This window comes from Bombina bombina, chromosome 7 (assembly GCF_027579735.1).
Source record: "Bombina bombina isolate aBomBom1 chromosome 7, aBomBom1.pri, whole genome shotgun sequence".
Lineage (NCBI taxonomy): Eukaryota > Metazoa > Chordata > Amphibia > Anura > Bombinatoridae > Bombina > Bombina bombina.
In genome coordinates, this window is record NC_069505.1 from 589,401,056 (window position 1) to 589,413,442 (window position 12,387).

A 12,387-nucleotide genomic window follows, 5' to 3' on the forward strand; every position below is an offset into this window, starting at 1 on the left:
GCCACTAGCAGGGGGTGTCAATCAACCCGATCGTATCCGATAGGGATGATCGCTGTCCGCTGCTTCTTTACTACAGTTTCCGAATCGTCGGAAAATACGAGGGGAGATAGCAGCATCCGCTGCTTCATAAATGTATCCCAAGGACTTGAGATCTCTCAGGGACAAAACTACAGGGGGTGCGGAGGTCGCAATTGCGACTGGGCCCGCAAGGGTGGGGGCCCAGCTTCAAATTTTTTTTTTTTTTTATGAAAAACGTTGACTTGCCACTGCCTGCACTGATATCATGTGAGTGTGGCATGATGCTGCACTAGTGTCTCTGACTACAGGGGTTAGTGTTTCTGTTTTACCCATTGGTGTTTATGTGTGTGTGTATGTATGTGACTGTGTGTGTATTTATGTATGTATGTGTATGTTTGTGGAACCAGCAAATTACAGACTTTCTTACTACAGCATGGGGGGGGTAAACAGTGCCACTATACAGTACCACTATATACAGTACGGGGGGCTGGACCATGTCACAGACTACTGTGGTCACTTTATAAAGTACTGGGGCGGGTAGGGTCAGGCCAACCATCTCACCGGCAGATTACAGACTGTGTCACTGACTCACTATATACAGTACTGGTGGGTTAAACAGTGTCACTATATACAGTAATAGGGGGTCAGACCATCACACAGACTGTGGGCACAGGGTACCTCCTTTTGCAGACGTAATCTGATTCACTTTTTTTTTCTGTGTTAAATGTTAAAAAAAAAAAAAAAAAAAGATATGTATCAAATTCACTTTTTTTTTGGTGTGGGGGTGGGGGTGGGGGGGCCTTCTTAGATTCCTGGACCTGGGCCCTGTGGTTTCTAGTGACACTTCTGAGATCTCTCATTTAAAGCATTTCACAGATTCACTGTGTGCAAAACATGAATTATCCAGTTATAAGGAAAGTAATAAACAGACAGGTTTAACCTGTCAGTCAGCAAAGAAAGAATTATGTGATTTATAGATACTTCCCATAATGCCCCTCTTCTAGTTAAAATACTCTTGTGTTATTTTTTACTTTCATTTTCTCACTTAATCTCGTTGGCTGTGCTGTACATTATCACACAGGCTTTTCATCTAATCACTGTTCAAGACGGATATGGAATCCCTTCATTAGAACTGGTGATATAATCATTTTCTATATCTGACACATACTATAATGTCTAGAGAGCAACAGTTGTAGTCTAGTAATAGCAAAAGGGTTGTCAGACTACTTTGTATCTTATCATTTTTGTGGGGTCATTTATGGGAGAGATATAAATGAGCTCATTCACTGATTAAGCAATGGCTATGTAGCGTGTAGCAGGGGCAGGGTTGTGGAGTCTGGCGTATGTACTGCAGCCTCTTTTGGTGTGGTGGAAAAAAAACAATTTGTAGAGTTAAATCACAGAAAAAGGGAACAAAATAAATTATGAAAGTACATAACAAACTTATTTTTACTATGAATAATTAGAATTTTGGGTCAGATTATGAGTGCGCCCAGAAAGGGGCGTGTTAAATAACCAACCAATACCTAAACTGCCAACCCACGCATCGCAAAATAATAAAGTCATTAACCCCTAATTAGCAAATCTAACGCAAATAACATAATTAAAATATTTACCCCTAAACTGCCAACCCCCCACATTGCAATAAACCTAATTAACCTATTAACCCCTAAACCGCCAACCCCCACATCACAATAAACCTAATTAACCTATTAACCCCTAAACCACCAACCCCCCACATCACAATAAACCTAATTAACCTATTAACTCCTAAACCACCAACCCCCACAACGCAAATAACTAATTTAATTACTAAGCTCTCAAACCTAACACCCCCTAAAGAAACCGCAATTACATAAAATAAAAAAATACTAAGTTACAATTAAGAAAAAACAAAAACTAAGATTAAATTAAATAACTCTAAAATTACAAAAACAAAAGTCTAAAATTACAGAAAAACAAAAAACAAAATTATCAAAAATTAAAAAAATTAAACCTTATCTAATACCCCTATGAAAATAAATAAGCCCCCCCAAAATAAAAACAACCCCTTATCTAAACTAAACTATCAATAGCCCTTAAAAAAGCCTTTTGTAGGGTTAAACAGCTCTTTTACCTAAAAATTTTTACCAATTACCCCCTAACAGTAAAACCCCCCACCCAACCAACCCTCCAAAATAAGAAAACCTAAGTCTAAAAAAACCTAAGCTACCCATTGCCCCTAAAGGTGCATTTGTATGGGCATTACCCTTAAAAGGTCAATCAGCTCTTTTACAAACAGCTCTTTTGCGCCCATAAAAAAAAATCCTTAATCTAAAAAAAAATACCACCCACCAAAAAAAAAAAAAATGAAGTCTAAACCCGAAATAGGTACTCACAGTTCCTGAAGTCCGTCGGCGAAGGTCTTCTTCCAGACGGTGAAGGTCTTCATCCAGCGCGGGGACATCTTCTATCTTCATCCAGAGCAAAGGCGGCGTGGAGCGGAGGTGATTGTGGAGCAGGACCGGCAATGGCGAAGCAGGACCAGCACACTGAAGATTGAATGCAAGGTACCCCATTTATATTGGGGTACCTTGCATTCCTATTGGCTGAAATTTTGAAATCAGCCAATTCGGATGAGAGCTAATTAAATCATATTGGCAGATTTCAAAATTTCAGCCAAAAGGAATGCAAGGTACCTAAATGGGGTACCTTGTATTAAATATTCAGTATGTGGCGGCAACCTCATGAAGAGGATCCTCCACGCCGGTCATGCTCCGCGATGGACAGTCCTGCTCCTCGATTGCCGGTCCTGCTCCACGGTCACCTCCGCTCCACGATCACCTCTGCTCGATGCCTTCGCTCCGGATGAAAATAGAAGATTTCCCCGTGCTAGATGAAGACCTTCACCCCCTGGAAGAAGACCTTCGCCGTCGGACTTCAGGAACTGTGAGTACCTATTTCAGGGTTAGACAGTTTTTTGGGGGGGTGTTTTTTTTTTTAGATTAGGGATTTTTGATTTTTTTATGGGTGCAAAAGAGCTGTTTGCCCTTTAGGGGCAATGGGTAGCTTAGGTTTTTTTAGACTTATTTTTTTTTTATTTTGGGGGTTAGTTGTGTGGGGGTTTTACTTTTAGGGAGTAATTGGTAAAAGAGCTGTTTAACTTAGGGCAATGCCCTACAAAAGGCCCTTTTAAGGGCTATTGGTAGTTTAGTTTAGATTAGGGGGTATTTTTTTCAGTAATTTTAAATAGACTGCCCTCTGGGCAAGCTTATCGCCTAGAGTAATATAAATAGTTTTTTCTAATTTACTTCTATTATCAATCTTACTTCATTCTCTTGGTATCCTTTTTTGAATTAGCAGCAATGCTCTACTGGGATCTAGCTTAACACATTGGTAAGCCAATCCCAAGAGGCGTATATATATATATGGAGCTACCAATCACCATCTAGCTCCTAGCTCAAGCGCATGAAGCAAAGTTGATATTAGTTGTTTAATATTGTATGTTCTAGCTAAATCATGAAATAAAAATATCTTGGTTTCATGTCCCTTTAACAAGGGTGAGTTTTCTAAATGACTCCCTAAAAGACAGCACTCAAGGTGGCCCTCAGAACAGAGAGCCAATCGGAGTGGAGGGAGCTTTAACCCTGCAGAGGTGGAGAGCCTGTAGTTAGGCTGCTAGGGGGAGGAATTTGGTGGGGAGGGAGTTTGGACCACAAGTAGTGAAACCAAGGTCAGTCAGTGATCTCTGAAAAGTTTAACTGTAATTGTTTAGTGTCGTACTTGTGAAAAGTGCATATTTAAGGGATCTAAGTGCTCTTAGTCATGTCTAATTTTGAACACACAAATAATTATTTGAGAGCCATATATAATTATTGTACAACAATAAAACCTAGTGGTTATGTTTATTTTTGAACTTATAATAGACTTTGAATTTGAATTTGAATTAGACAATTATTCTTGTATTACGTATTCACTCAATGTTTTTGTAATTGTGCTCCCCACAGAGAGACCCGGAGTCCATCTTGAAAATTATTCCTTAGTTTTTCATTACCCAGCTTCATCTAACATTGTGATTGTTTGAAACACTACATGTCCTCGTTTGAATTTGAAGTTAATAGGCCACACCAAATATAAAGAGGTAAGTATATTTAAGAGGATTTCAAAGGCTGTGTCTCAAGACTGCAAAGTTGGAAATGTAATTGCTTATAAAACATTACATTTCTGCAGACATATATTGTGCATGTTTATATTAAATTACTTTATTTTCTCTTTTAACCAAGTGAGAAGATAGAGAGTACAGAGGAGATAAAAAAAAGAGACAGAAGAAACAAAGCAGATATTAGAGGGAACAGAACACAAGGATACATGGGGATAAAAATAAGGGGAGGGAGGGGGAGAGGGAAGAAAATTGGGGAGGACACAACATAATGATGTAGATGGTGGAGATATTAGACAAGGAAAGCAGATTTACTGGATATGAAGCAATAGAAAGAAGCCAGAATGTAGATATTGTGCTCTGAGAGGGGGGGGGGGGGTGAGAAAAAGGTTTGAAGAGTTGTAGGAGTATGAGAGTGAAGTAAAACAATATTGTAAGATAAGGAGAGCAAAGCCTTCAACTGTCCTGCATTTTGTACAATGATCGTGATTTGGGAGCCCTTATTCACAAGTGTACCCCTAGTTGCTTTTCCTTTCCTTTATATATCCCAGATCATGACCTAAACCCCACCCACAAATATTTGTCCTTGCCTAAACAGCCCCAATCACACCAACAGATTGTCAAGCCACACTTCTTGGCAACTAGCCACTCCCCCAAACCACCCAGACTCTCTCCTCCTACTATCTAGTCTCACCCAGAAATGTAAAATGGAGTTGAGAGAGATTAAGGGAAGAAACAGCAATGATAGGATGGCATAAGAAATTAGAAAGGAAACACGTAGGGCCAGGTTTGTCAAGCACCATTAAGAATGCATTGTACATTATTTTGATCCGGGCCACAAGCAATCAATAAAGTTGTGAAGTTGTTGGTTAAAATGCACCCAATATATAAATAGCACGCACTACACTTTTAATAGGAAGCGGCAGTATCGCGCTTATTGAGCTTGCATTACAAATCATTGGTTAAGTGTTGCACTTACTTGCATGTAATCCTAAATATCTTAGCGCTTATCTATTGCTATTGTACTTTCAAAACCATGGAAGGGGTATAGCAAAGGACTACTTTAACAAATTCTTTGCGCTCCATTCATTTAGTGAGTGAGCTTTATCCCTCATGGATTTTCGTAGAAATCTATTATCTAATGGTAAGATCGCACCTACACTATCTGACATGAATATTGTAGTGAGCATTATACCACAATACACTATATATATATATATATATATATATATATACACACTGTGTGTGTATATATATGTATATGTATGTATATATATATGGACCTGTAATTCATACTTTCATTTCATATAATTTCTCCTTATAATCCCTCCTATTGTGCTGTTTAACGTTCCTTTTTTATTTTGTTTTTTAGCTATGGCAGGTGCACAGAATACTCACATTGCTAACAAGTTTGGGAAAGAAGTTTTTATCATTGTCGTTCACCCTAATGAACGTGAAGATCGGATGTACGTGGAGGCCGGTAAAATTCGGAATGTGGCTACAGACGAAGGGCCTGTGACTGTGAAAGTCTTTAACCCGTATTGTGAGAATACGGAGTTGGTAGAGCAGAGGACCATTCCATCTAATATGAGCGTCGTGATTGTGAAGTCTGGAACCGGAAGACCTAAAATTTCCCGTGTCATATATGGGAAATTATGGGATGTAGACCCTTATGATGAGGGCAAATAAAAAGGTTGCAGTTGTAAATGCCAATAACAATATCTATATAATATCTATATAATATCTATACTGCCTTTATAAAAGTTCAAATTCAGAGCTAGATTACGAGTGGAGCGGTAGTTTGCACTCCTGCTCGCTTGTTAATTCCGCTAGACGGAGGCTTTTGAAAGTAAAAGATGAAAGTAAAAACATTTTTGCACGAGCACTAACCCAATGCACACAAAAATGTTATATACAGTATATATATGTATCTGTGTGTTTATATGTGCGTATATGTCTGTAAATACTTATATACACATATGTACACACATATACACACATATATATATATACATACATACTTACATATACATATTCAGACATGTATATCTATGTATCTCTATGTTTAAGTGCTTTGCCTTCCATTTTTTTTGTACACCTGGTACCTCATATCTTTGAACCCTTATAACTTTTTAATGTAATATTTTTATTAAATCATTTTTATCATACAGTGTTATTATGAGTGTAACTGAACTTATACACCTATATTTTATGTTTTTTCCCACTTTTTAGTCTCGCGTAACAGTTAAGCAGAACTCTGAAGTTGTACTATCTCAACGCGCATCAAATTCAATTGCACTCAAGCGAACGCATTTACTTTCATCTCGTAATATGCACACTACTTCCAACGTGTCCATAGCACCACAATATATCCCTTTTCGCTTGCTTGCAATAGTTAGCGCGCCAATCTGAATCTAGTCCTCAATACAAACATATATCATGATGTAGTGAGATTACTGAATATACAAATAAAGCTTCAAATGACTTATATTTATATATAGTGTCACAGTGTGTCCAGAAGGGAAGTGGAGAGAAGGCAGTTAGGACCAAGAATCCTTCATAGTCATTTTGGAATAAAAATAAACATACGCCACACTTGGCTTTTAATCACATTTACAGGTGATTTAAAAAGCTCTATAAACAAAAGCCTTGCTCTTTAGCAGCACTAACTAAACACTTACGGCTAGATTTAGAGTTTTGTCGGTAACGACCCGCGTAGCTAACGCTGGCTTTTTTTCTGGCCGCACCTTTAAAATAACTCTGGTATTGAGAGTCCACAGAATGGCTGCGTTAGGCTCCAAAAAGGGAGCGTACAGGCATATTTAACGCTACTGCAACTCTCGATACCAGAGTTGCTTACGGACGCGGCCAGCCTCAAAAACGTGCTCGTGCATGATTCCCCCATAGGAAACAATGGGGCTGTTTGAGCTGAAAAAAAAACTAACACCTGCAAAAAAGCTGCGTTCAGCTCCTAACGCAGCCCCATTGTTTGCTATGGGGAAACACTTCCTACGTCTGCACCTAACACCCTAACATGTACCCCGAGTCTAAACACCCCTAACCTTACACTTATTAACCCCTAATCTGCCGCCCCCGCTATCGCTGACCCCTGCATATTATTATTAACCCCTAATCTGCCGCTCCGTAAACCGCCGCTACTTACATTATCCCTATGTACCCCTAATCTGCTGTCCCAAACACCGCCGACCCCTATATTATATTTATTAACCCCTAATCTGCCCCCCACAACGTCGCCGCCAGCTACCTACACTTATTAACCCCTAATCTGCCGACCGGACCGCACCGCTATTATAATAAAGTTATTAACCCCTAATCCGCCTCACTAACCCTATAATAAATAGTATTAACCCCTAATCTGCCCTCCCTAACATCGCCGACACCTAACTTCAAACATTAACCCCTAATCTGCCGACTGGAGCTCACCGCTATTCTAATAAATGTATTAACCCCTAAAGCTAAGTCTAACCCTAACACTAACACCCCCCTAAATTAAATATAATTTTAATCTAACGAAATTAATTAACTCTTATTAAATAAATTATTCCTATTTAAAGCTAAATACTTACCTGTAAAATAAACCCTAATATAGCTACAATATAACGAATAATTACATTGTAGCTATTTTAGGATTAATATTTATTTTACAGGCAACTTTGTAATTATTTTAACCAGGTACAATAGCTATTAAATAGTTAAGAACTATTTAATAGTTACCTAGTTAAAATAATAACAAAATTACCTGTAAAATAAATCCTAACCTAAGTTACAATTAAACCTAACACTATACTATCATTAAATTAATTAAATAAAATACCTACAATTACCTACAATTAAACCTAACACTACACTATCAATAAATTAATTAAATACAATATCTACAAATAACTACAATGAAATAAACTAACTAAAGTACAAAAAATAAAAAAGAACTAAGTTACAAAAAATAAAAAAATATTTACAAACATAAGAAAAATATTACAACAATTTTAAACTAATTACACCTACTCTAAGCCCCCTAATAAAATAACAAAGCCCCCCAAAATAAAAAAAAATTCCCTACCCTATTCTAAATTACTAAAGTTCAAAGCTCTTTTACCTTACCAGCCCTGAACAGGGCCCTTTGCGGGACATGCCCCAAAGAATTCAGCTCTTTTGCCTGTAAAAAAAACACATACAATACCCCCCCCAACATTACAACCCACCACCCACATACCCCTAATCTAACCCAAACCCCCCTTAAATAAACCTAACACTAAGCCCCTTAAGATCTTCCTACCTTATCTTCACCTCACCAGGTATCACCGATCCGTCCTGGCTCCAAAATCTTCATCCAAGCCCAAGCGGGGGCTAGACTTCCACCATCCGACGGCTGAAGAAGTCCAGAAGAGGGTCCAAAGTCTTCATCCTATCCGGGAAGAAGAGTAGATCCGGACCGGCAACCATCATCTTCCAAGCGGCATCTTCTATCTTCATCCGATGAGGACCGGCTCCATCTTCAAGACCTCCATCGCGGATCCATCCTTCTTCTCCGACGACTAGACGACGAATGACGGTTCCTTTAAATGACGTCATCCAAGATGGCGTCCCTCGAATTCCGATTGGCTGATAGGATTCTATCAGCCAATCGGAATTAAGGTAGGAATATTCTGATTGGCTGATGGAATCAGCCAATCAGAATCAAGTTCAATCCGATTGGCTGATCCAATCAGCCAATCAGATTGAGCTCGTATTCTATTGGCTGATCGGAACAGCCAATAGAATGCGAGCTCAATCTGATTGGCTGATTGGATCAGCCAATCGGATTGAACTTGATTCTGATTGGCTGATTCCATCAGCCAATCAGAATATTCCTACCTTAATTCCGATTGGCTGATAGAATCCTATCAGCCAATCGGAATTCGAGGGACGCCATCTTGGATGACGTCATTTAAAGGAACCGTCATTCGTCGTCTAGTCGTCGGAGAAGAAGGATGGATCCGCGATGGAGGTCTTCAAGATGGAGCCGGTCCTCATCGGATGAAGATAGAAGATGCCGCTTGGAAGATGATGGTTGCCGGTCCGGATCTACTCTTCTTCCCGGATAGGATGAAGACTTTGGACCCTCTTCTGGACTTCTTCAGCCGTCAGATGGTGGATGTCTAGCCCCCGCTTGGGCTTGGATGAAGATTTTGGAGCCAGGACGGATCGGTGATACCTGGTGAGGTGAAAATAAGGTAGGAAGATCTTCAGGGGCTTAGTGTTAGGTTTATTTAAGGGGGGTTTGGGTTAGATTAGGGGTATGTGGGTGGTGGGTTGTAATTTTTTTTGGGGGGTATTGTATGTGTTTTTTTACAGGCAAAAGAGCTGAATTTCTTGGGCATGCCCCGCAAAGGGCCCTGTTCAGGGCTGGTAAGGTAAAAGAGCTTTGAACTTTAGTAATTTAGAATAGGGTAGGGCATTTTTTTATTTTGGGGGCTTTGTTATTTTATTAGGGGGCTTAGAGTAGGTGTAATTAGTTTAAAATTGTTGTAATATTTTTCTTATGTTTGTAAATATTTTTTTATTTTTTGTAACTTAGTTCTTTTTTATTTTTTGTACTTTAGTTAGTTTATTTCATTGTAGTTATTTGTAGATATTGTATTTAATTAATTTATTGATAGTGTAGTGTTAGGTTTAATTGTAGGTAATTGTAGGTATTTTATTTAATTAATTTAATGATAGTATAGTGTTAGGTTTAATTGTAACTTAGGTTAGGATTTATTTTACAGGTAATTTTGTTATTATTTTAACTAGGTAACTATTAAATAGTTCTTAACTATTTAATAGCTATTGTACCTGGTTAAAATAATTACAAAGTTGCCTGTAAAATAAATATTAATCCTAAAATAGCTACAATGTAATTATTCGTTATATTGTAGCTCTATTAGGGTTTATTTTACAGGTAAGTATTTAGCTTTAAATAGGAATAAGTTATTTAATAAAAGTTAATTTATTTCGTTAGAATAAAATTATATTTAACTTAGGGGGGTGTTAGGGTTAGGGTTAGAATTAGCTTTAGGGGTTAATAAATTTAATGAAGTAGCGGTGCGGTCCGCTCGGCAGATTAGGGGTTAATAAGTGTAGGCAGGTGGAGGCGACGTTGTGGGGCCAGATTAGGGGTTAATAAATATAATATAGGGGTCGGCGGTGTTAGGGGCAGCAGATTAGGGGTACATAAGGATAACTTAAGTAGCGGCGCTTTGCGGTCGGCAGATTAGGGGTTAATTATTGTAGGTAGTTGGCGGCGACGTTGTGGGGGGCAGATTAGGGGTTAATAAATATAATATAGGGGTCGGCGGTGTTAGGGGCAGCAGATTAGGGGTACATAAGTATAACGTAGGTGGCGGTCGGCAGATTAGGGGTTAAAAAAATTTAATCGAGTGGCGGCGATGTGGGGGGACCTCAGTTTAGGGGTACATAGGTAGTTTATGGGTGTTAGTGTACTTTAGAGCACAGTAGTTAAGAGCTTTATGAACCGGCGTTAGCCCAAAAAGCTCTTAACTACTGACTTTTTTCTGCGGCTGGAGTTTTGTCGTTAGATTTCTAACGCTCACTTCAGCCACGACTCTAAATACCAGAGTTAGGAAGATCCCATTGAAAAGATAGGATACGCAATTGACGTAAGGGGATCTGCGGTATGGAAAAGTCGCGGCTGAAATGTGAGCGTTAGACCCTTTTTTGACTGACTCCAAATACCGGCGGTAGCCTAAAACCAGCGTTAGGAGCCTCTAACGCTGGTTTTCACGGCTACCGCCAAACTCCAAATCTAGGCCATAGTAAACCTAACTAACCAGTAGAACAACCTAACAAACAATATAACAGTTCTCAACAACCTTTCTGTTTAACGGTTTTCACTTCTCCCTGCTCTCATCAGGTGAAACAAAAGATTCTCTCTCTAGGAATCAGCAGCCTGAGAATTGAGCTGCTTCTTAGTGGGATAGGAAAGGCAAAATTAAACTTGCAAGAATCAGATAGAGCAGGTAGTTTTAAGACTCTTTTAAATTCACTTCTATTTTCAAATGTGCTTTGTTCTCTTGGTATCCCTTGATGAAAAACAATACGCACATATCCTACACTAGTGGGAGCTAGGTGCTGATTGGTGCCTGCACACCTTTGTCTCTTGTGATTGGCTAACTATGTGTTTAGCTAGCTGCCAGTAGAGCAATGCTGTTCATTTAAAAAAGGATAACAAGAGAACAAAGCAAATTTGATAATGGTAAAGTAAATTGGAAACTTGTTTAAAATTGTATAAAATATATATATTAATAATATGTAATATCCAAATCATGAAAGAAAACTGTGGGGTTTCCTGTCCTTTTAATTAATTAATTAGGGAAAGGGGATTGGATAGAGACTAGGGGGCCGAATTATCATTGTGCGAGCGGATATTGCGGATCATGTCCGCCGCACATTGATAAATGCCAACAGCATACGCTCTTGGCATTTATCATTGCACCAGCAGTTCTTGTGAACTGCTGGTGCAATGCCGCCCCCAGCAGATTCGCGGCCAATCAGTCGCTAGCAGGGGGTGTCAATCAAACTGATCGTATTCGATCGATTGATTTCTGGCGATGTCTGTCCGCAGCCTTAGAGCAGGCTGACAGGTTATGGAGCAGTGGTCTTTAGACCGCTGCTTCATAACTTGTGTTTGCGGCGAGCCTGGTATTTTTAATCTCCTATGTGGGAAAAATACCCACGCAACAATTCTGGGTTATTAATAGATGTTATAACCAAAGTTATTTCCCATCTTAAATAAGATACATAGGAGATTAAATTGTTTACTTATGTTTTTACCCTTCACCCGTGCGACTTTCAAACTCTATAATTTCGCAATATTAGTGGGTGGGTTTTAACATATTGTGTAACCAATCTATACAGGTGTTGAAGCATAAGATAATCACATACACACTATTCTTGAAGTTCTCTATTTCACCCAGATTCAAACCCTGAACAATGGGGAATTTGTATAGAGTATCAATATTTATACCACAACTGTAACCACTATAGCACCTGTAGTTATTATTTTTCAGCTCTTTTGTTGTTTTTATATATATGTCCCAGTGGGTCCCTTATTTTAATTTCTCTATTAAAAGTTATATTTTAATTATTTTTGTTCTCTCCATTTAGTCTTGGCAGAGAGAGCTATATGTGCAGTCTTTTCTGTGGATTTCTATTTTGACAATTTGTATTTT

General features: G+C 38.7%; 1 long non-coding RNA gene across 1 annotated transcript; it reads left to right on the plus strand.

Moving 5' to 3' along the window:
• Positions 1–1,054: 1,054 nt before the first annotated feature.
• Positions 1,055–6,324, plus strand: LOC128636127 (uncharacterized). Its single transcript, XR_008398667.1, has 3 exons — positions 1,055–1,153; positions 4,005–4,138; positions 5,529–6,324. It is a non-coding gene; the product is annotated as an uncharacterized LOC128636127 (long non-coding RNA).
• The last annotated feature ends 6,063 nt before the right edge of the window (positions 6,325–12,387 follow it).